This window comes from Camellia sinensis, chromosome 3 (assembly GCF_055761805.1).
Source record: "Camellia sinensis isolate YWXY chromosome 3, ASM5576180v1, whole genome shotgun sequence".
NCBI lineage: Eukaryota > Viridiplantae > Streptophyta > Magnoliopsida > Ericales > Theaceae > Camellia > Camellia sinensis.
The window spans coordinates 29,260,940-29,287,113 of NC_138963.1; the positions used below are offsets into that span (position 1 = coordinate 29,260,940).

At 44.2% G+C, this 26,174-nt stretch overlaps 1 pseudogene; it reads right to left on the reverse strand.

The window, feature by feature from the left end:
- Positions 1 to 295: 295 nt before the first annotated feature.
- On the reverse strand, positions 296 to 7,578 carry LOC114316502 (E3 ubiquitin-protein ligase WAV3-like; annotated as a pseudogene).
- Between the last annotated feature and the right edge of the window lie 18,596 nt (positions 7,579 to 26,174).

Below are 26,174 nucleotides of genomic sequence, written 5' to 3' on the forward strand. Positions count from 1 at the left end.
ATCACATAGTTCACAAACTTCTCAAGTAATATATATATAAGTTTGAGTTCAAATGAAAAAAGTGATATATATACTTTTGTAATGTAATTTAGTCCAAAAAATTTATTCTAATGCATTTTTTTTTTTCCTTCAAGGAACATCACTTAATCTAGCGGGGGACAATCTAATGGAGACTGAATCCTTATTTCGAAATGAGAGTTCTTTTGATTTTTCTATTTATTCCTAGTCGTCTCGACAAAATTGATATGGAGATCCACTTCTTAGTTTTTGCTTTGAGAATTGAAATTAAAGGTTTTTAGAATTTTGTTTGGATGATTCAGAATGGTTGAGACAGGTTTTGGATATTCGGAAGGAGATTTTTAAAGTTTGGATGCCTCAAAATTTTGTTTTGTTTTATTTTGTTTTTCGTTTTTAGTTTTTCGTAGATTGCATGTGGTTTCATCAACCTCGACATCTGTTGCAACTCAGATCTCAGCATCCCAATCAACGGGTTAAACTCATCATTAACCACGTTCTCATGCAAGCTTTGGGCTTCAACGAGGTTCTCAAGAGCACCGTCCAGATTCTTGTCGTCAGCCATGACTCTTGATTCTTTTATCATCCGTGCAGTCTGGAGACGGTTCTCCTCCATCATCACCTCCTTCCTCTCTGGCTCCACTGATGTCCTGCCTGTGCGGCTTACGATAATGATTATCGGCCTGGCATCAAACAATTTTCCCACCAGAGCTGCACGCGCGTTATATGCATACACATATCCATTATATTTGTCAGATCGATCATCGAGTCAAATTAAATAGTCGATCGAACAAATGAAACATAATTTATTCTACTAGCTAGTAAATGCAGGGATTTGATAATATTGGTACCACCTGACCTGTATGTGTAAGTGATGTTGAGGACATTCGAGCCTACCGGACTACTAGCAGGAGGGAGAAGAAGGTCCACTATGACCTTGCGTACCTCTTTGTTGTAAAGATCGCCAAATGAAACAGTCACAGAGCCGGTGTAACAAGCCCGCGGGGGGACCTCGCTACAGCTCGGACTCGATTTTGTCGTCACGGTTCTAAGTCTGAACCAAAGAGTCCAAATCCGGCAAATCGTTTTGAGAAAACAGATTTTGAAAGAAGTGCCAAACATGGACTGCTTTGCCAGATACAGAGTCGCCACCTAAATATTTTATTTTGGGAAATTTAGGAAACCCTGACTCAGTGCCAAAAGGCCACGTGTCCGTCATCACCAAAGTTGCCTCGGCTCGGGAACTTGGGTACGATTGGGGAAGGTCACTTCGTGAGCACCCCCGCTCGCCCGATCAAAGATCGGCCTCTACTAACCATGATATCTATTTTTGAAAACATTGTATGCTCTTATTCCGGTTATTAGCCTAGGTTACTATGTGATGCACACAGCATACAAGTATAGACTGGATCGCCTGGATTGGAACAAAACATTTTATGTTTGTTTGTTTGAAAAATGGTTTGCTACTCGCAAGTAGGCTTAAAATGCAGATTTTGCCACCCTCAGGTGGGCTTTAGAAAACATGGTTTTGCCACTATCTAGTGGGCTTAAAACAAACATTTGATGAATTGTCCCAATCCAACTAACCCAACCTTCACCCACAGGCATTCAGGCAGTTATATCACATAAGCATATAGCCTCATGGTAAGTATGCTATTAATGGCATTCACTCACACGCATGCAAGTATGCTAAAGCATAAAACTTACCGAGTACTCCAAGCCAAAAAAATAGAGACTACATTAGAAATCATGCATGATCCTAAGTACACAGAAATGCCTAATGCAACACATGCAAAAATGCAACTATAGCAGGCTCGGCTATTCTAAACATGACATATGAAATGCGACAACTAATCATGTATTCAATTTGGAATTGAAAGTACAATGCAGTTAGTATGATGCGCCGAGCCCGGTGCATGCAAAACAGATGAATGAATGCAAACATGCTATCATACTGTATGCTAATTGAAATATGCCCTAATCTAACCATCATAAGCGGATAAATAAAAGGGAGCAAGACGTGGGGTGGGAAGACATACAACACACTCACGCACACTTATTACAGTTGTGCCCTTGCGCAGAGGGTCCGAATAAATATACAGTCCCAAATAAAAGAATATTACAGTCCAAATATTACAGTCCAAATAATATACAAATTCTTAATTAATTAACAAATTAACTAAGAAAACAAATAAAACTTGCATGCAAGCCAGAGACTGCCTTGCTTTTGATGGATGATGTACATTTAGGCTGCCTTGCGCAGAAATCCACCGGGATGCCCCAATTAGCCTCTGTTTAGCAGTTTATTCTTGGAAAGCGCGCCGAGCCCCGGAAGACTGCTGATTCCTGATTTTGCTGCAACAGAGAGCAGGAAAGGGGCATAGCAGTGTATTTTCACAAATATATGCATGCCTCGATCCTCGTGCCACCAATCACGCATACCGAGACATGATGGTCGAGGAGTCGAATTGCACAATTCAATATAGGATGAATGCACATGAAAACACAATAAAACCTAACTCCATCATGGATGATCCGGAGTGTCGGTGACTGGGGAATTGAGACACATTTCGTCACTCGGAGTACGGAATGTACCTCGTTTCCCGTGCCCGGGCTAACTCCTATCCCGAACACGATGCAATATACATGACATGCATGAAATGCAACTAAGATACAATCCTAAGATACACAATGCTATGGAATGACATGCCTCGAAATGCGTGCACACAGGCACGCAAACCGAGGAAATGCATGAATGCGATCTAAGATACAACCTAGTATGCACTATGCTGTGAAAATGAGATGCCGCGAAATGCGTGCACACGGGCACACAAACCGAAAAAATGACATACACAATGCAAATGATATGAAATGCGATATGGGCTTACACTAACATGAGAGAGCCTCAGCCACACTCACGTAAGAGGCCGACGGATGAAAATGAAGTGTCTCGAAATGCGTGCACACGGGCACGCAAACCGAGGCGATGGCATACGCAATGCAATGGCATGGAAATGGCATATAAAATGCAACATGGACTTATACTAACACACGAGAGCCTCAGCCGCACTCACATAAGAGGCCGATGGATGAAAATGAAGTGCCTCGAAATGCGTGCACACGGGCACGCAAACCGAGGCGATGACATATGCAATGCAATGGCATGGAAATGGCATATAGAATGCAACATGGACTTATACTAACATGAGAGAGCCTCAGCCGCACTCACATAAGAGGCCGATGGATGAAAATGAAGTGCCTAGAAAGGCGTGCACACGGGCACGCAAACCGAGGCGATGACATATGCAATGCAATGGCATGGAAATGGCATATAGAATGCAACATGGACTTATACTAACATGAGAGAGCCTCAGCCGCACTCACATAAGAGGCCGATGGATGAAAATGAAGTGCCTCGAAATGCGTGCACACGGGCACACAAACCGAGGCGATGACATATGCAATGCAATGGCATGGAAATGGCATATAGAATGCAACATGGACTTATACTAACATGAGAGAGCCTCAGCCGCACTCACATAAGAGGCCGATGGATGAAAATGAAGTGCCTCGAAATGCGTGCACACGGGCACGCAAACCGAGGCGATGGCACACGCGATGCAATGACATGAAAACATGATATGGGCTTATACCAACATGAGAGAGCCTCAGCCACACTCACATAGGATGCCGGCGGATAAAAATGAAGTGTCTCGAAATGCGTGCACACGGGCACGCAAACCGAGGCAATGACACACGCGATGCAATGACATGAAATGGAAAGCAATCATTCTAACAGAATTTCAGCAATGAAATATGGGGTAAAACAGTCCCGAAATGAGGCGAAATGACACCAAATGCATGGAATTGTCCCGAAATGCGAATTTAGGCACCCGAAATGGCCTATAGCTATGCCAAACATGCACAATATGGACATGCAATGCAAAGACAGAAGCTAGGAAGCCCCAAAAAAGGCACTTTCACAGTTATAAACATGGCCAAACAGCAAGCATAGGTAGGGTAAAAATGGCATGCAAGAATAGGGGCCAAGAGATGGGTAATGAAGCAAGTGATATAAGAAAAATCCAAACTGAAAAATTACCTTCTACAACATGAAAGAGGGAGTAAAAATAAGCATATTCACAGAACTGTAAAAACCCAAAAACAGTATACAAATATGCTAGAAATGCAATGCAAAATAGGGCTCAAAAGGGGCTATAACATGAGGTATGCAAAATATTCCACAAACGGCCAAAGACCCTTAATAAAACATGTAGAATAGGCCAAAAGAAGACTATTTCCAGAACTGTAAAATGGCCAAAAACAAAAGCAAAGGGGGCTGCCAATTTATGCAAAAATGGGGCCAAATAAGGGATATAACTACAACTGGCACATGGAGGCATCAAATGGTGAGGGGCCCTTCAACAATGTTGAAGAAGGGCCCAAAATAAGCACATTCACAGATTACATCATGCTCAAAAACAGATTACTCATGGGCCAAAAATAGCATGCAAGATTATGACCTATAAGAGGATTAATGAAGCAAGTGCATCATGGAGGGCTCAAACAGGGTTGAGTCCTTAATGAAAAGTGAAAATGAGCTCAAAAGAGGGCCACTTTCAGTTAGGGCCGGAGCTTGAATGTATAAGAAGGAGAGGCTAAGAAATATTGCAAAGAAAAGCTCAAAAAAAAGAAAATGGTAACTCACCCTTGGAGACAAGTCTTTTGTTGCTTCTTGGACCAATTTGCAGCTCCTTTAGCCTTTGAGAAGCTCTCCTTGTTTCTGGAAATGAAGTGGTGATGGTAGAGCTTGGTGGTGATGAAGAAATGGTGATTAGGGACTTAAGGATTTTTAAGCAAATGAGAAGGATGGAGGGAGATATGGATCTTGAGGCTTGAAGAACAATTTTTCCAACCCCTATATGTGATGCCACCAGCTGGTTATAAGGGCCAAAAATGGGGTGTAAAGGTGGGGGAAAAGGAGACAAACTTTCCCCCACAAAATATCCCCCGGATAAAGATATTTTCTGGGGGATAAAGCCCTACAGCTGTAAAGTGCACAGTGCGAGGATTTCGGCCGGCCAGGTATTTTTGCTACAGGTGGCCGGCCGGCCACACCCCCTAGCCGGCCGGCTAGGGGTCAAAAGGGTCAAGCTGATTTAGTGGCCGGCCACCAACTGATGGTGTCCTCCTATGTGTGTACAACACAACCCTGTGGTTAAAAGTCCAAGAAATTGGCTCAAGGGTGTTCAACATTAGCCCGGAAGGAGGGGGTCAAAAGGGTCAAGTAAAATTAATGGCCGGCCATATGATATTAAGATCCTCCCATGTGTGCACAACACAAATATGTGGTTCAAAGTTCAAGAAAGTGGGCCCAAGGTGTTCAACATTAGCCCGGAAGTGTGAAAAACGGGCGCCGGAGGGCGTCGGAGGATGTATAACTGGTTGCTGCAACAATTACTGGCCTCTCACCCTTCAGTGACCTGGCCGGTGATAAAACAGAGGTAACTGCCAAAAATGAACGAAAACCGATGCAAAACGAATGTTCGGGGGCCAAAACACGCAGTTCGGGGTCCCGAAAATGGGCTGTTAAGCACCGAAAGTGGCATTCGGCCACGAAGTGGGTTTCTCAGACCCCAGTGTCCCTCAAAAGGGAGAAAATAAGGAGTATGCCAAAAATCAGAGCAAACGGAGATGGTTAAGCGGTCCCGAACCGAGGCACACGGCCAACGGTCCCGAAAAACCGGAAACCGGACTCCGAAATGGGCAAAATGGCCTACGGCCACAAAATGTAGCCCACGGCCACTGAGAGATGGTCTACTAGACCTCTCCCTCCCCTCAAGAAAAGAAACAGAGAAAATCGAGCCTGGTTCGCAAACCGAGGCAAAGTACAAAAAAGGGTTCGGAAGTCCGGAGGCAGGGCTCACGGTCGCAACTCTGAAACTTCTGAACGAACACATTATGCAACATCACCAAGCGCTGAACTGGTGACATCTAAGTCTTAAGGTCGGTCAAAAATGGGGTGTCTACAGCCGGTAGCATCGTCGTAGGATAGTGGATAGTTTCCGGCGGACACCTTAAGGATTGTGGATTCCGCTTTTGTGACAATGAGCTTCAGATCCCGAACAACCATGGTGAGAAGCCCAGCCAAACACTGGAAAAATGCAATACTCAAGTTGTTCTAGTTTCGAACATCTGAGATCGTTCCTCCCATGTTGTGGTTTGCGATGGCATTGAGCACCTATATCAAAGAGTACACGTACAGGAATTACTAAAGTTATTAACGTAGGACAAGATTTTAAGAATTTTTAAAATCTTGTTCTACATTAGAGCTAATATTTGTAAGAAAAATAATTCTAAAATATTTATACTAAATTACAAGAATTTTAATAAAATAATATATCAAAAATATTAAAACTAAAAAATATAAAAATTCTTAAAATCTTATCCTACATCAGTTATACTATATACTACAACTTTTACAATTTTTTCTTAGAAAAATGCTAACCATCACTCCAAAATTCACAGGTTTTGTATACTAATTTTCCCACATCACAGTGTTATAAGGAAAGGAAAAAATAAAAAATAAAAAATAAAAGTCTGGGAATATAGCAGACTATGTGCAGTGAATGTGTAGGGATCACCTAATTTACTAAAGGAAATTCCAATACAATAACCAAATTTACTAAACAGATAATATCAACATCCTCCAAGTATGGATCACCCAAGACTCTAGCTAGCCTAGATTAGTGTACAACTAGCTGTTAATTCCTCCATAAAATAGATTGCTAAACAGATAATATCAACATCCTCTTGTATCCTGTAAAATCAATATGAATGAAATTATTTTTTTCAATACAACGTACCCTCAGATCGTGGTCTGTGCCAAAACCAAATGTGTATACGGGCACATTGCCGACCGAAACTCGGGCATTATCACCACCTATGTTTTGCTGGCCGTCGAACATAAGCATAATGCCAACTACATGCCCGCTAGTAAGTCTGCGTTCATTGAGCACTTTTAAGCCCGTTTGAAGACCAGCAGAGATGTTTGTGCCACCGTAAGCAACTAAAGCATTGACCAGATTTTCAATCTCCCCTTGAGAATTTTCAGTTGTCTGCCGCAATGGGTACAACCTGTCGGAGACCCTGTTGAATGTGACAATCGACAAACGATCAATCGGGCTAAGTTTCTTGATCATGAATAGTATGGCAATTTTCATTTTTTCTAACTTCTCTCCCTCCATGATACCGCTGACATCTAAGACCGTCACAAGATCCACTCCGGATCTGTCGCTGCCGGGTCCTGCCCCAGTGAGCTCCGGCATCACTTTTAATTCGTTTTCTTCCAGTGGTGTCGTCGTCTTCTTGATGATTGTTACCTTTGTTTTTCCTTCTAGGATTGCTGCGGGTTTTTCCGTTGAAATATATATCCCATCATCCCAAAACTCAAATTAACAATCAACAAAACATTCTAGTATGCTATAGGAGTATATACAGCCGATAAGGTGCAGAAAGTGTTGGAAATGAACTTGCTACACATTATACATTGTGCAGAAGCATGGCTGCTTCAATGGAGCTTCCATGGTCAAAGGGTCAAATACTTAGACATGAAGAAGAAGAAGACTCCAGCCATGATTTGCAGATAGCTCCAGCCATGCTTTCACACTGGTAAGAGCTTCTGTAAATAGCTCAATTACTAGCTAAGATTTATAGAAGCTGATAGAGGGAAGATCTATCTCCCTGACTTTGAGAGATTTGACAGAGGATGAATACTCTGTTTCTTGTAAGCTTTGAGTGAGATATATCAATACAATTGTGTGGCTTTTCTTTGTAAATTCATAGAGTATAAATGGAGAAACGAAGAAAACATTAACCCCCAACCATGGGAGGAAGGGGCTCGTCCCCGAATTCTTGCTTCTCATCGTCGTCTACAGAGGGCAGTGGTGTAGACACCCCATTTTTGACCGTCCTTGAGACTTGGCTGTGCTTGCAGGTACACCCAACAACTAGTTCGATTGCTCACTGAGTACTCGACTGTAGCAGCGGAACGTCACCGGTTTGGGCTTCCTGGACCCTGTATCCTTTCTGCCTTTTTTTGGACCTTAACTAGGTCCTTTCAAAGTGACCTTTCCCAATCGTAGCCAAGTTCCCGAGCCGAGGCAACTTTGGTGATGACGAACACGTGGCCTTAGGCAACGAGTCAGGGTTTCCTAAATTTTCCAAAATAAAATATTTAGGTGGTGACTCTGTATCTGGCAAAGCAGTCCATGTTTGGCATTTCTTTCAAAAAAATCTATTTTCAAAAATGATTTTCTGGATTTGAACTCTTTGATGATTCATCGGTCTTGCATTGCACTCTGCGAGATTAGATACAGGACCGTGATTTTGAGTCCTGAACTGTGGTGAGCCGAAATGAACAGAACGGGACTCATCCTCCCGGGACGTTCGGCGACGTCTACAGTTTCTGGCGACTCTACTGGGGATTTAGAGAATTTGACTCGAACTCATGATATCTGGTTTTGACTACACTTATGTGTTTCTTTGCATTGCATGTGCATTGGTGCGCCTAGGACATCGTGTTTGCCACATGCTATTCCTGAACGGTTTGCCGGCGGCTCGCTTCAAGAAGCGTGCCATAAGGCTGACCGGTTGCGGGCTCTGCCACGACAGGAAGACAAACCCCGGTTTTACCGGGGCACCCTTTTTGACCATTTGACCTAGTGCATGTTCGAAATCCATAGTGACCATTCCAAAGCTAGGATAGGTTGCTTACCCGATTATAGATTGTTTGAAACTGCTGTGTGCGTAGTGAAACCCTAGTTCCTGACAAAATAGGAGAGGGAAACCCTACCCCAACATAGGAGTGTTTTGGCTCTCACTTGCTTGCTATATGCTTTTAGGGTGTGTCCCTACAGGAATGCATGTAACAGTTTGCAAGGCTGGGTATCAGGCCTGCGGGCATCAGTATTTGGGAATCAGTTTTACCTGAGGGTATCAGTTTACAGGTGGACTTTTGGGCAGAATTTGGTAGAGAGCACGGTCATTTAGCTACGCTCATATCTGTTTTGGCAAAAATGGGCTCAGATGTTTCCTGTTTTCTCTTTTGCTTGGTAGTCCAGGAATCATAGCTTCAGAAGGCTCCACTATCCCCCGGGTACATTGGATTTATGCTGATAGACTTTCTCAGGTCAAAGACTCAGTTCAGGGATAATCAGGGCCGGAGAAGGCTAGTCAGGCACAGACCACCAGTACAACAACTACCAGTTCAGTGATCTTTGAGCAGTTGGGTTGAGATTTCCGAGCCTACTGTAGACACAGATATACCGGTTGCTCAGTTAGATCAGGACAATATGTCGGGTCTGGAAGAGATGATGCGTCAACTCCAAGAAAGTATGAAACTCATGCAGCAGGACGCTGCCCGTCAAGCGGAATTTGCCAAACAGCAGGCCGAGATCATGGCCCAGCAGGCTGAGCTAATCGCCAGGCTGCAACAGCAAACCGGAGCATCTGCTTCGCACCAAGCCCCTCCTTCACCAGGAGTTCCAACACCTGAGGAGGCACCAAATGTCCAGGGAGATACGGACATTCCGACAGGACCGGCCCCACCCCCAATCCTACCCCAATTATCCAAAACACCCACCAACCTGTCGGATTCTCCCTTTGAGTCCGAGGTGGACCCCACAGCATTGAAGGTGAGCAAGCTTGAAAAGCTGTTCAAGAAATCTCAAGGCGTCAGGTCCATCCCGGATATTGAGGATGGGTATACCGACGCAGCTGTGATGCTGCCAGACAGATTCAAGATGCCGCACATCGACCGCTTTGATGGATCTGGGGATCCCATGGTGCATTTGCGGCTGTTTTCGGACATACTAAGGCCGATGGGCCTCACCAGATTACAGAAGCTATCATTGTTTGGCCGGACCCTATCAGGGATAGCCGCAATCTGGTATGCAAAATTGGAGAACTCTGTGAAAGAGAATTGGGAAGAGATGGCTGAGGCCTTCAGTGATCAATACTCCTACAACGCACAGATTGAGGTCATAACTCGTGATCTTGAAGTCACCCGCCAAGAGCCAAAGGAGAGCTTCTCAGAATTCGTGGCCCGCTGGAGGGCCAAGGCCTCAATGATGACCATTAGGCCAACGGATAAAGATCAAATACGGATGGTTGTGCGCAACCTCCAGCCCAAACTAAAGCAGAAAATGATCGTGCTCCCCTTCCCTACCTTTTTAGATTTTCATGAGATGGGAGTACAGATCGAGGACGCTATGAAGCAGGGCCTTATTGACCAGGAGAAGGAGTAGCCTAGGAGGGCGTTTTCCCGCAATTCAAGTGCGACCACTAGCGGTGATGCAGCTGCGAGATCTTCTGAAGTTGGAATGATCACCACCAAAACAGCCACCCCTTTTGTTGGTACATCCAATCCAAACCCCCGAGCCTCAGATTATCTACCCCGGGGCAAGAGGATTTTCATCCCTCTTTATATGCCTTTGTCTAAAGCTCTGGGGGTCCTACTCAGGAAAGGACATATGAAACCGTTAGAACAACGGCCTCTACCCGATCCTCTCCCTCCAAAGCATGACCCGACTAAGTACTGTGCTTTTCATCAACAGACCGGTCATGACACCGACAATTGCATCCGTCTTCACCACGAGATACAAAATTTGATTGACAACAGGGTCATCCCCGCACGAGGTCCTGCAAAGTCTATCGACACTTGATCAGTGAACTTGTGGAGGATAATGTGATGTGATCGAGGGATGAACCACCTGTGGGCGGCGCTCAGTTTACTCCGGATGTGGCGTATGGCACGCACTGTTTTGAGCATTTGTGAATGCTGGGTTTTGTACGTTCTGGCTTGGGTATTGAGTCAGTTCTGTTGTTTTGAGTCTGTCTCTTTGTTTTGAGTCAGTCTTTTCATATCGAGTCAGTCTTGTTGAGTCTGTCTCGTTGTATTGAGTCAGTCAGGTTTGTCTTGTTGTATCGAGTCAGTCCTGTTTTGTTAAGAGTCGGGTGATTTCGGGGATGTTACCTCAAACACCACTTGCTTGTTTTGTGTTTGTCTTTTCATTTTCTTTTGAGTCTGTTTCTGCCTTGGAGCTAGCAATGCCAACAGATTTGAATGAATAGTAGTGGTTTTTCATGCTTTTGTGTTTGCTTCTGCCATATGCCAGTTGTGCCAGAAATTCTAAATGAGATAGCAGTATTTGACTAGAAGCTGTGCCTTTTCTGTGCCTTGAAATCATTACATTGACCTGAGTTTTTCAAAACTTTTTTTTGAACACTGTGATGAAAATGAAGAGGAAGGAATTCCTCGGGATTTGTAAAAATTTGATCAATTGAGAGAAAGAGAGGCGTGCTAAGCCCTGAATGAATGAAATCATGTTTGTTAACGTGAGTACTGATAAGGATCCTGGCTTGATCCAGATTGGTCCCACACCATCTTCAGCGCGAGCGATTTGTCGCTTTCTTAAAAGATTTAAAAAAAAAAAATGTTTTGCGCGATCCTGCGAAGACCTGTGTGGAATCGCTCTTGAGATTGTGCAGCCTAGGATCGCTCTCAGCCTCAAGACTCGACCCCTCATTGTTAAACCTTAGACTTAAATTCAGAATGTTCAATGGTCAACTACAACGTGAGGCCTGTGTGGCCCGATTCAAAGCAGCCCTCGAACAAGAGGCAAGAAAGTTAGATCAAGAAGACCAGATGTCATCAAAAGAAGCTTGCAAAGCTAGATCAGAAGCACCCCTGGAACTAGGGGCAAAGAATTTCAAATGTGCTTGAAGAGCCGAAGATGGATCATTCCACAAATCAAAGAAGGTCGGCAAGAATGCCAAATCTCAGAGGGAGGAAAGAAGACAGTTTCTGCTGAAGAAAAATTGAGTTCCAATCCATAACACTAGGGCAAATTCAGCCCCCCATTGGATGGACTCCTGCATCGTCAGCGAACAGCAACCATTCTCCTGGATTCAGATGACTTTGGGATCTCAAAACCATTTGACATGGACAAAGCTACACTTTTACGCTTGAGAGGCTCGTTGGGCCAAAAACCCGGAAGGGCGACCCAGGCAAAAGTTAGAGCAAGAAAAAAGATGAAAAAGAAAAGAGAAGAAAAGAAATGAAAAAGAATTGAAGAACACAGCTTGCAAGGTTGAAAACCCGCAAAGGGCGGCCTTGGCAAAAGTTGAAGCGCAAAAGGAGAGGTTAATACCCGAGTGTACCTTAACCCCGAACTACGTAAGGCTTGATTCCTATCTTCGGGATACATAGGCAACTTCATTCTGAAGTCCAGCCACAAACACTTCCAAATCAATTGTGTCCATGTAATGGTTTTGACCATCTTTGCCTTCTCTGTATCCGAGAATTTGGTTGTGTTCGTCACTCTGAGGACTGACTACAATGCGTTGCGGTGCCATTCAGACAAGGGGCAACTTTCCATTGCCATTCAATGTGCTGCGGTGCCATTCAAACAAGGGGCAACTTTCCGTTGCCATGCAGTGTCCTTCAGATAAAGGGCAATTTTTCTTCGGATCCGAGGTTGTGCATCTTAAGGGTAGGTTCCGTGCTCGTTGAGCATTGGCCATTTGCAAAAATAGCTTTTGAGAATTTTTACTGAGTTTGACTGATTTTCTCGACAAGTTATTCCATTTTTCCAAAACTGGACCATTTCTTGGACCCAAAAAGGGAAAATTTTCAGTGCTCATAACCTAACTTGCATGATTTTCAAATCAAAAATCGAACAAGTATGTTAATCTAACTCTCATACTGGTCAAAATTGTTTTAGTAGAAAGCAAAAACAAAAAATGGTCAAAATAATGAACTAGGGGCACAGTTGAGTCAGGCTTCCTGTCTTTCCCCCGTTGTCAATGCATCTGCCAGAAAGGGCACTCTACCTGCCAGAAAAGGACACCACTGAAGCTGACCGCAAAAGGGCAGAAAGCTCTCACATCCTCCAAGCAACGAGGTGTCAAGCCAAGTGCGAAGCACGAACCGGAATGGGACAAGATATTCCACTCCCTTATCTGGACAGATTTGATCACGTCCAAACTCCCCAGCAGAGCATCATCAACCGATGTTAGCTGTAGATTTGCTACACGCCCAGTCGTAGCGCAGCCCCTCCGTGGAAGAAGCTCACTGTTGTGAACAAGAATGAGAATCTGGTAGAATACCAGAGGCAAGAGCCGACAATTTCCAGCTTATCCATCAACCACCCAGGGGAGGGATAAAAAATGAGAGATTGAAGAATAGAGAGATGTGCACTGAGAGAAAAAGTGAGAAAAAGGGCTTTTTCAGAAAAACAGAGCCTGAGGGCCGAGTGATGTGAGAATCACAAATGAGAAAAAGGGTGGGAAATAATACCCGAAAAAAAACTGGCTCCTCGCGTACTGAGAGGTCTCTCGTCTTTGTAACACGTCTGTGTGTCGTGCCTTTTGTTTTGTTTGTCTCGATTCTTGCTTTGAGTCGTCCCGAGCATGACTCGATGTGTTTTGGTTGTTTACCTTTTGTTTTCCATTGTTGAGTCATAGTGCGCTGTGTTCAGTTTTAGGCTCAATACCCGATCGAGAACTCATTTCTCAATTTCAATCAAATCGTTTTATGCTCGGAGGGCTGTGCCATTCTCCACATTTGTGCAAAACAAGAATTTGTTCTTTCTTAAAACCGCAGGGTTCAACCCAGGTCATGCAAGAACAGTAAAACAAGGACCTATTTGAAGCTATATGGGTTCCAGACTACAAAGAAAAAGAAAAGAGGGAAAACCGAAGCATCTGAGTGTGTTTCACCTTCAGCAAATTCCGTGATTGTACTCCGGATGTACCTCTTTAGGCCTTGTCAGTGCTCCGAAGAATGAGTGTGCCTCTACTCCAAGCTTAAGCCTGCTTCAAGTCAGAATGGTAGTTAAAGTAGTAACAGATGTTATCTCTCGCCAATATAGACAGGGTGTCCTTTTTTGAGCTGAGCGTGTTGCAAAGTACTTCGAGAGGTAAAATCGGAGGCACTGAAGTACATGTTTCACGCCCCTTTATTGCGTAGGATGTTATAGACATCCCATTTTTGACCGTCCTCAAGACTTGGACGTCACCGCTTGAACACTCGGTGATCATCCATGTTTGTGTTCGTCTTGAGTTCCCGGAGGTCTCGGTTACGTGCCTTGCCTCAGGATCTCTCGACTCAACTGTTTTGTGTCTGGTGTTGCACCAAACACTTGTGCTTTGCCTTGGAGGGGCAGGGAATGGCTTGTGAGCCATCCCCACACTCCACCGGCCATGGCTTGAGGCCACCAGTTGTGTTTTCTTTCAACCGGCCAAATGTTTGGCCGGCCGGCACTATAGATGGCCGACCGGCTATCTTTTTTTGGTCGATTGCATTTTTGGCTGGCCGACTACTATGCATCTGCTTTTGTAGATATTTTTGTGCAGCTGGCATACACTTTCACCCCCTTCATACACATGTATGGAGGGATTGCCCTCTTGTTAGCTTCCTTTGGAGGCTTTACAAGACTATTTGTGTACAAAAGAGAGGCTCTTTTCTCTTGTTGAGGGGTTAGACAATTTAGACAGCATTTTCAGAGGGTTTTGAGTTTTAGGGTTAGGGTTCATATATCCTCCATCTCTATATCTCTCTCTCTCTCTCTTGTGTTTTGTGTGTGTTTTGTCTTAGTTTTGCACACAAACACCCACCATCACACCTTTTCTTGGAGCTGAGGCCCTTGAGGGTTGTTTTTGGAGTTGTGGAGCTGGTTTGAGCTTGAAGAACCAGCTGGTTCACCATTGGTGAAGAGGGTCTACAAGGGTAAGAAACTTGCCCCTTTATTTCCCATTTTTGCATTGCATTTTTGCCTACCTTGCATCTATTTTTAAGCTTTTTGTATAACTTATAAAAGTTCTGATTTTTAGTGCTCTAAATAGTTTGTTAAGGGTGTTTTAAACTTTGGGGTTGTTTGACCCCTCTTAAGGCTTGTTTGGCCCTTGTTTTGTGCCATTTCGGTTGAGCACCAGGACCATTGTGCTTGGACCTCCTCACCACTGAAATCTTGAGGGATTTCAGAGGCGAGGATGGTGCCTTGAGGTCCTAGGAAGGAGAGGGCCACCCCCTCTCCTTGTTGTCCTTGAAATGAGCCATTTTTGCCTCTTGAGGGAGCATCTAGTCTAAGTGTGTGTTGGCCATGCCTTAGCTGATTTTCATGCTTATTATGTCATAATATGCCTCTGTTTTTAGTTGGTTTTGGTACACCATGCTTGCTTAGCATACATGCCTTGTAATGCCATATTGTAGCCTTAACATGCATCTAGGTTTTAACCCTTGTTCAAGCATGCTTTTGGCCTAGCTTTGTGAAGCTTTTGTGCTTGTTTTGCCATGTTTAAGGTCTGTTTTTGGTTGTTTTGGTCAACCATAACATGTATTGCATAGCTCCTTTGCATTGTTAGCTTGTAGGCTTTAAGTATGTGAAGTGTTGAGCATGCATTGTTTGATTTATTTAAGTGGTTTGACGCCACTTATAGCATCATTTCAGTCATCTTAGCATGCTTGTATGCTTGCATTTCATGGCCCCATTGATGTTTCAAGAGGTTGTGTTGTATGCTCTATGTTTAAGCATTTGTGCATGCCTCCATGTGTAAGTCATTTAGATGCCGTCTAAGTGGTCTTTTGGCTTTGTTTTAGCATGCTAAAACTCTGGTTTTGGTCATTTAATTCATGCCATGTGTGGTTGCATTAATTGTAGTTCAATCACCCTTGGGCTTGCCTTGAATCTTGGACCATTGTTGCATGCCATGCTTACCTTGTTTGCTTGTTTTGGCACCATCATTAACATGATTTTCAGAGCTTACATTGCATGCCATATGCCCATGTTGTTCCTCTTTTAAGTGTGCTTAAAATTTGTCTCTATGTGCCTAAGTGTTGGACCTTACATGCATGCCTATTTGTATGTGTTTTGGCTTCCATTCTTGAGCACATTAGCCATTGTTTTGGACCTAGTTGAGAGCTGCCTAATTCAGTTTAAATCCACCTTTTGCATGCTTTTCAAATGTTGTTGCATTAATCCACGTTTGCATGTTTTGGTTGCATGTGTTGCATGCTTGAAATCACTTGCATTTGGCATGCATTCCCTTGGTCAAGTTGCTAGCATGTTTGCATGTCTTGCACACTTGCATGATTAGATCACATCTCGCATGCTTCATTAGCTTGCATAGTTGTGACATGCTTGTTTGCCTTGTTTTCTTAGGTTGTGTACCTAGTGTACATCGCATGTTTACATGCTCCCCTCCACACCATATAGCATACTAGTTTGCATGCCTAGGTTGCATTCCATCTAGCATGCATGCCTTGTTGTAGACGCGCCCGCGTGGGCCCTCGCCACAGTTCGGACTCGATTTTGTGTCACGGTTCTTAATCTTGAACCAAAGAGTCCAAATCCGGCAAATCGTTTTGAGAAACAGATTTTTTAAAAAGAAGTGCCAAACATGGACTGCTTTGCCAGATACAGAGTCGCCACCTAAATATTTTTTATGAGGAATTTTAGGAAACCCTGACTCGGTGCCGAAGGCCACATGTCCGTCATCACCGGAGTTGTCTCGGCTCGGGAGCTAGGGTACGATTGGGGAAGGTCAGCTATGAGCACCCCCTCTCGCCCGATTCGAAGATCGGCCTCTACTAACCGTGATATCCGTTTTTTGAAAACATTATGTGTTCTTATTCCATTTATTAGCCTAGAATTACTATGTTATGCGCACAGCAAACAAATATAGACTAGATCGCCTGATTTGGAAATAAGCATTGCATATCCGTTTGTTTTGGAAAAATGTTTTGGAATTTGCTACTCGCAAGTAGGCTAAAACACGGATTTCAACGAGTATTTCCAACTCAGACAATCCAACCTTCACCTACAGGCATTCAAATAGTTTATAGCATATAAGCATTTAGCCGCATGGTAAGCATACTGTCATGACAACATTCACACGCATGCGGGATGCTAAAACATAAATACTTACATCATACTCCGTGCCAAAACAATAAACTAGTTAGCAAGCATGCATGTCCTAGTTCATGTTAAGAATGGCTAATGCATCGCATGCAAAAATGCAATCTAGACAGGCTCGGCTAACCCTAAACATTGCATGTGAAATGCGATCGATTGATTCACGTATTGAATTTGGAATTTGAAATACAAATGCAGTTAGCATGATGTACTGAGCCTAATGCATGCAATACAAATGCATGAATGCACGCATGAATAGCATAAGGTATGCTAATTTCAAAAATGCCCTAATCTACCATCATAAGCAGGTAAATAAAAGGGAAAAAAGAAGTGGGGATTGGAAGACATACACACACTCACCCACACTTATTACAGATTTGCCCTCGCTCGGAGGATACAAATAAATATTACAGTCCAAATAATAAGCAAATAAAATTATTACAGAATTTCTAATTTGCTTAATAGGAAGAATGCAAAAAGAAAGGAAAGGGATGGCCGCAGCCTCTGCCTCGGGATGCGCGAATGATGTATGCTCGAAACCCGGCTCGCCTGAAAAACCCGTACCACATCACTGCCACCTCTGTTTATACTGCCCTGCTTCTCTAAAAATTTCCAAAGCCCTAGGACAGGTTCCTTGCATGCTGCAGAGTACCACTGGCTAGGGGGAATTCCCACCGGCAGTGCACAATTTCCACCGGCCGTTTTTGGATTTATCGGCTGTAAATAGATTGCCGGCCGGCGCAGAATCATGCCGGTCGGCAAAAACCTCCTGCAGAAGACAGTTTTGACAGCAAACAGAGGACAGACAGTATGGCATGGGATTTCAGGCACATGTAAGCATGGTCATGCTTCCTATCATGCTTTGAATTCAGGGAAGCATGGCCCTCGACCCTCGAGCCATCAATAGTGCATGATAGCCCAAGGGATCAAGTTTGCCACTTGATGTAAAGATGCATGCAACATACAAATGAGGACCAAAGCCTTATCATGTCGAAGTCAAAGGCCCCGGCGACCGAAAGTTAAGGCGCGTTACATCACTTATGGTATGAACGCCCCTTAACCTTCAACACTTGGTTTGACACCCCAAACCAAGTAGTGCAATGCATGTTATGCAAGCATGGCTCAAAATGCAACAATGAGATGGAAATGCAAGGCATGCCAAATGTTATGTAACTAGTATGGCAAGTATGCAATGCTAGACATGCGAAATGCAATACGAATACGAACAATTTAAGCAATGGGACCAAAATATTACAACACTTAATGAAGCAATCATGCAATGGTCATGAGACAAGCATGCAAGGGGGCCTCAAACCATAAAGGGGCAGACCTTAATCCACCCCAAAACAGCGGCCAAAAGTGCCTAAAAGAGTGGACAAAAACCTATGCCAACAAGCAATCCAATGGTCCCAAGGCTAAGGCACAAAAAGGGCCACTTCACTTCCAACAACAAGACCAATCATGGCATGATTTAGACAAGTAAAAACTGAATTTTTACAGGCAAAAATAGGACTCCAAACCCTCCTAATATGGCAGCTAAAGTGGCTCCAAAGAGGTGTGTGCACCAAGGCTCATATCTAGGCATAAAAGGGCACACCTTCAAGGCATGGAAGAGGTCACAAATGCAAGCATACAAGCATGATTTGTGGACTGAAATGGGGTCCTAAATGATGCCAAATCATGAGGATGATCATAGTTATGCATGCTAGAGGTGAAAATGCTCAAAGCTTACAAGCCAAAACACAAAGAGACGACATGAAACTATGCAAGCATGGTTGAAATGAAGGGCCAACAGACCTTAAACATAGTAAGACAATGCCAAAACCTTCATGAAACTAAGCCTACACATGCAAGAATCATGGCCTAAACATAAGGTGCCTTTCTAGGCCAAAAGGAGCAATGCAAAGCAAGTACTTTAAGCATGCAAAGAGATATAAATCCGCCCAAAAACAGAGATTACATATGACCTAAAAACACCCAAAAAGTTCTGAAATAAGGCAAAAATCAAGCAAGCATGCATGTTACCCTTTAAGCAAAAATGCAAGGAAATAAGACAATGAAGGGAGAGGGGTGTCCCTCCCCTATGCAAGACTTCAAACCACTTTCCTTATTACTGAAAATCAGCTGGTTTTTAGTGGTGAAAAGACTAACACACTCAAGCAAACAAGGCCTCACAAGGGAAGCACAAAAGGGGCCAAATAAAGCCTAATAAGGTGAGTTTGCACTCAAACCACAAAACAACCTTAATGAAAGTTCTAAAGCATGAAAATGTAAGCCTTTTTTATGTTATGCACAAAAGCTAAATCAGCAAGCAAGATAGGTAAAAAACTATTGCAAGTTTGGGGAATCTAAAGTAAAGTGCTCACCCTTGAAGATCCTTTGAAGAACAAATGGTCCAGCCCTCTTCTTTTGATCAAAATCAGTCCAAAAACTCAAGAATCAACCCCCCAAGTCCCTCAATCTCGGAGCTAGGTGTAATAGTGTGTGTATTAGTGCAAAAGTAAGGTAAAAGCACACTTTTAGGCCAAAAAACACACACAAAGGAGGAGAGAGAGGGAGATATAGAGATAGGGTGTATCTATCTATGGAAGCTCTGGTTTTTGCCTTCAAACTTTCTAACCTAGAGCCAAGAGGAGGCTTGTCCTCTTATAGAACTCCCTCTTGCAAAGCTTATACAACAAGCTTGCTTAGAGGGAGATCCCTCCATACACGTGTATGGAGGGAGGCAGAGTCGGTGCCAGCTATCACAGCTGGCACAAAATATCTACATAAAGTAGATGAACAGTGGTCGGCTGCCCAAAAATGTCATTTTGACAAAAAGAGTGCCGACCGGCAACAAAATGTGCCGATCGGCAACAAAATGTGCCGACCGGCATAAAAGATTGCCGATGGAAGCAAAAACCAGCCGGTGACACCTAGCCACTGCCGGTGGTGTGTGGGGATGTCTCACAAGGCATTCCCTCCCCTTCCAAGGCAAAACACAAGTGTTTGGTGTGAAACCAGACACTAAACAGTCAAGTTCGGAGATCCTGAGGCAAGGCGCGTAGCCGAGACCTCCGGGAACTCCAAACGAACACAAACATGGATAATCACCGAGTGTTCAAACGGTGACGTCCAAGTCTTGAGGACGATCAAAAATGGGGTGTCTATACTTGTCCCTTGATCTAGTGATAGGGATTGGGCCTTTGTTTGTGTGTGTGCATTGCATTTGAAATCAAAATACATACTTGGTCTCTTGGGCCATCATGCATGGAAATACGTGATTGGTGGTCCGAGAATCGAGAATCATATCCCTTTGAGTCATGCATATGATAAGGGGTGTGATTGGTGCATACATTGCTTGAAATGCATTGTCATGCCAAGTTTTGCCCTCTGCTGCTGTCAACTGCAGGTTTCAACAGGAATATTTGGCCGGCCGGTAGTGTTTAGTGCCGACCGGCAAAGAATGTTTGGCCGAGAGCACAATATTTAGCCGACGACCATTCTCCATGGCCGGTAGTACATTCTTTCAGACGGTGGTGCTCCACAGAACTCAGAGAAGCAACCCTGGGACTTGTGTAGTCTTCAGAGAAGCAGAACAGTCAAAGCAGAGGCAGCTTGTGCATGGCAGTGACATCCGAGTGGGATCGAGCACGCATCGCATTGGGCCCTCTTCCCGAGGCTGTTTACTGCTTTCTTAGATTAGTTAATTTGCTAATTAATTAATTGGTCTGTAATATTTAATTAGCTTGTAGGTTAATTAACTTGTATTATTCTTTCGGTCCCTCCGAGCGAGGGCAAATCTGTAATAAGTGTGGGTGCATGTATGCATGTCTTCCAACCCCCACTTCTTTCTCCCTTTTACTTACCTGCTTTTGATGGTTAATATTAGGACATGTTTACTTTAGCATACCTTATGCTATGCATGCGTGCATCATTCATTAGTCTTGCATGCACCAGGCTCGGTACATCATACTAACTGCGTAAGTATTTCAAATCTAACTTGAATACGTGCTACTTGTGCATTTTCACATGTCATTTATAGACTAGCCGAGCCTACTCTAGTGACATTCTGTATGCGTTGCATTAGCCACTTAACATGGACTTGGATCATGCATTGATTGCTAACATGTTTCTGTTTTGGCTCGGAGTACTAGGTAAGCATTTGTGCTTTAGCATACCGCATGCGTGTGAGTGTTGCCATAATAGCATGATTACCATGAGGCTAGATGCTTATATGATATAAACGGCTTGAATGCCTGTTGGTGAAGGTTCGATTGTTTGAGTTGGAACAACTCGTTGAAATCCGTGCTTTAGCCTACTTGCGAGTAGCAAATTTCAAACTGTTTTTCAAACAAACGGATATGCAATGCTTCGTTCCAATTCAGGCGATTTGGTCTATACTTGTTTGCTGTGCGCATAACATAGTAATTCTAGGCTAATAACCGGAATAAGAACACATAACGTTTTCAAAATCGGATATCACGGTTAGTAGAGGCCGATCTTCGGATCGGGCGAGAGGGGGTGCTCATAGCTGACCTTCCCCAATCGTACCCAAGCTCCCGAGCCGTGGCAACTTTGGTGATGACGGACACGTGGCCTTTGGCACCGAGTCAGGGTTTCCTAAATTCCCCCATAAAAAATATTTAGGTGGCGACTCTGTATCTGGCAAAGCAGTCTATGCTTGGCACTTCTTTCAAAAATCTGTTTCTCAAAACGATTTGCCGGATTTGGACTCTTTGGTTCAGATTAAGAACCGTGACAATTTGAGAGTCCTGAACTGTAGTGAACCCAAAACGAACAGAACGGGAGGGGGATTCCCTCCCGGGGCGTTCGGGGACGTCTACAGTTTTTGGCGACTCTGCTGGGGATTTAGAGAGCTTGACTCGAACTCATGATATCCTGTTTTGATTTCATTTATGTGTCTCTTTGCATTGCATGTGCATTGGTGCGCCTAGGACACCGTGTTTGCCATCTGCCATTCCTAAACGGTTTGCCAGAGGCTTGACTTTGTCAAAGCATGCCATAAGGCTGACCGGTTGTGGGCTCTGACAGTATGGGAACACAAACCCCGGTATTACCAGGGCACCCTTTTCGACCATTCGACCTGGTGCATATCGAAATCCATAGTGACCATTCCAAAGTAGGACAGGTTGCTTACCCGATGATAGGTTGTTTGAAAACTGCTGCGTGCATAGTGAAACCCTAGCTCCTGACAAAAATAGGACAGGAAAACCCTACCCCTCCATAGAGGTGTTTTGGCTCTCTTTACTTACTATGTGCTTTTAGAGTGCAACTCTACAGGGAACGTACATATCAGTTTGCAAGTTTGAGTATCAGGCCTGAGGGCACCAGTATTAGTTTATGAGAATCAGTTATATCTGTGGGTATCCGATTCACTATTTTAGGGGCAGTGATTTCGGGCAACAATGGTCAGCAGTAGAGTACAGTTGTTCGGCTACATCTGTGTTTGATCCATTTGGGCTGAAATGCTGCTTGTTTTTCCTTTCAGTTCAGAGAGTTGATACAAAATAGCTAGTGTTCCCCCTTGCTAAGGCAAGATAGATATCTGATCCGTCAGTCACCGTTCAGTACAACGGACTTATCACGACGCAGAATTCAGAGGAGATTGTGGTTATGACGGCTGCATTAGATTAAGGAATCACTCTGCAAAGCGAGACCAATGTCGATGTACCGCATCCACCCAGGTCGCCTATCGCGCACCCGGTCTGGACCCCCCAGTTGTATCAGGCTCGTGAGCCCACCACATTCGAATTGATGGGAATGATAGGTGACCTCCATAGGTCCGTGGCGAATCTTGCTTACGGAATGTCAGTTTCGCCACCAGCCGCACCGTATGCCAGGAATTTTGTACCACAGGAGCCCCCATTGTTGGGACGGATTGTGATCGAACTTAGCCAACCTGAGGTGGCCTCCAACTATAATAATGACGTATCAACATCAACCCAAACCCTTGATCAGGATGAGGCCAGAGGCAAGAACAAAATAAAGGCAGATGTCGATCCCATTGAACAACTGCTGTGGGCAGTCGAAGCTTTGAAAGCCGAGGGGATGAGTAAACAACAGATATTCGCAGTCGTAGCTAAGGCTGTGGATGATGTTTTCCCCACTCCAACCGAAGGCAGTACAAGCCAGTTAGAAAATCGAGATAGGCCTCATCATGCCAGAACAGTTCCTTCCACTCCCAACCCTGCACCTAGGAAAGATCAGAAAGCCAAGGCAGCGCCCGCCGACCCTTTCGCTAGTGCGTCTAGCAAGAATACTCAACCTTCAAAGTACCTACCTCGAGGGCGCAGGGTCTTTCACGCTCTCTATATGCCATATTCAAAGGCACTTCAGATCCTTGCCGAAAGGGGGCATCTTAAACCCTTGGAGCCTCGGCCTCTCCCAAAGAATCTCCCTACTACACATGATGTTGCCTTGTACTGTGCGTAGCACCAGCAAACTGGTCATGCTACTGACAATTGTTTTCGCCTCCGTCATGAGGTGCAAGACTTGATCGACAACGAAGTTATCCTCCCGCCCACCTCAGCCAAGTCTGTTACTACCCAGTTATTGGATTTTGAGGATACTGATACTGCGAGTATGTAATCAGGAAGTGAACCACCTGCGGACGGCGCTCGGCGTATTTTGGATGTGGCGTCTGGCACGCATTTTTGGAGCATCTGCGAATGGTAGTTTTGTAAATTCTGACTTGGGTGTCGAGTCAGTCTTTTGTTCTGTTTTGAGTCTGTCTCATTGTCTTGAGTCAGTCTTTTTGCTTATGGGTCTGTCTTGTAGTAGCGAGTCAGTCCCCTTTGTATAGAATGTCTGGTGATTCCGGAGCTGTTGCCTCGAACACCGTTTTGTTTTGTAATTACCCTTTTCCTTTCTTTTGAGTCTGTCTCTGTCGTGGAGCCAGTTACAACCAAGGAATCTGAATGAAACAGCTACGGCTATCATGTTTCCATGCTTACTACTATTCTAAATTAGTTGTGCCAGGGGACTCGAACGGAACAGCAGTATATTCCACCTGTTCTCTTATGCCTTGAAAATCATTGCATTGACCTAAGTTTTTCAAAACTTTTTGAACATTGCGGTGAAAACAAAGAGGAAGGAATTCCTCGGGTTTTGCAAACTTTGATCAAATTGAGAGAAAGAGAGGCGTGCTAAGCCCTTAATGATTGAAATCATGCTTGTCAGCGTGAGCACTGAGAAGGACCCTGGCTTGATCCAGACTGGTCCCACACTATCTTCAGCGCGAGTGATTTGTCGCTTCTTTAAAAACTTTCAAAAACAAAATGTTTTGCGCGGTCCTGCGAAGACCTGTGTGGAATCACTCTTGAGATTGTGCAGCTTAGGATCGCTCTCAGCCTCAAGACTCGAGCCCTTGTTTTAAAACCTTGAACCACAATTCGGAGTGTTCAACGATCGACCATCAAGAGAGGCCTGTGTGGCCAGATTGGAAGCAGCCCTCGAACAAGAGGCACCAAAGTCAAATCAAAAAGATCAAATCTCATTAGAAGAAGCTTGTAAAGCTAGAACAGAAGCACCCCTCCAAACTAGGGGCAAAAATGTTCGATTTGCTCGAAGAGCCGAAGATGGGTCCTTCAGTAAGTCAATGCAACAGCCACTCTCCTGGATACGGATGGCTTCAAAACCCTAAAACCATTTGGCATGGACTTGTTACACTTTTACCCTTTGAGTGGCTCGCTGGGCCGAAAACCCGGAAGGGCGACCCAGGCAAAAGTTAGAGCAAAAGAGAAAAAAAAGAAGAAGAAAAAAAAAAATATACAAAAGAGAGAAAAAAAAAGACAGGAAGAAAGAAAAAGGAAAGAAAAGCTCGCAAGGTCGAAAACCCGCATCGGGCGCCTTGGCAAAAGTTAGAGCCTAAAAGGTGAAGGTTAAAATACCCGAGTGTACCTTAACCGAAACTACGTAAGGCTTGATTCCCACGTTTGGGATACGTAGGCAACTTCGTCCTGAAGTCCAGCCCCCAACGCTTTCATAAGGACTAAGTCCATGCAATGGACTTTAATCATCCTTGATTTCCATGTTTGGAATACGTAGGCAACTTCATCCCGAAGTCCAGCCCCCAACACCTTCAAAGTGACTGTGTCCATATATTGGTTTTGACCATCTTTGTCTTCTCTGTATCCGAGAAAGTTCGGTCGGGATCATCACTAGTGAGGACTGCTTACAATATGCTGCGGCATCATCCAGACAAGGGGCAACTTTCCGTTGCCATGAGTTGCCGTTCAAACCAGGGGCAACTTTCCGTTGCCGTGCAGCGTCCTTCAAACAAGGGGCAATTTTCCATTACCTCCGATCCGAGGTTGTGCATCTCGAGAGTGAGTTCCGCACTCGTTGGGCGGCGGCCGTTTGCCAAAAATAGTTTTTGAAAATTTTTACTGAGGTTGACTATTTTCTCAAAAACTATTTCATCTTTCCAAAACTTAGACAATTTTGGACCCAAAAAGGAAAATTTTCAATGCTCATAGCCTGACTTGCATGATTTTGAATCAAAAATTGAACAAGTGTGTTAATTCGACTCTCATTTTGGTCAAAACTGTTTTAGGAAGAAAACAAAAAATGGTCAAAATGATGAACTAGGGGCACAGCTGAGTCAGGTGTTCTGTCTTTTCCTGTCGTCAACATACCCGCCAGAAAGGGCACAGCTGAAGCTGTCATTAAAGGGCTAAAAGCTCTCTTAACCTCCGAGCAACGAGGTATCAAACCAAGTGCGAAGCACGAATCTGAAGGAATCAAGGTACTCCGTTCCCTTACCTGGGGCGTCGACCAAGCGCCATCAGAAGAAACAGCCGTGAGGTAACCATGTCGGGCGTGAACCCACAACTTCCTATTCATCCATTAAACACCCCAGGGAGGGATAAAAATGAGAGAATAAAGATTAGAGAGGTGTAAGTTGAGAGAAAAAGCGAGCCAAAGGGTTTTGAGAGAATAACCGAGCCTGAGGGCCGAGTGATGTGAGAATCACAATTGAGAAAAGGGTGGGAGATAATGCCCGGAGGAACTGGCTCCTCGTGATTTAAAGTCTCTTTTTTTATGCACGTTGGTATGTCGTGTCTTTTGTTTTGTTTACTTCAACCTTTGTTTTGAGTCTTTTCCGAGTGTGTCTCATTGTGTTCAGGTAGTTTACCTTTTGATTTTTGCTGCTGAGTCTTTCTCGCTGAGTTCAGTTGT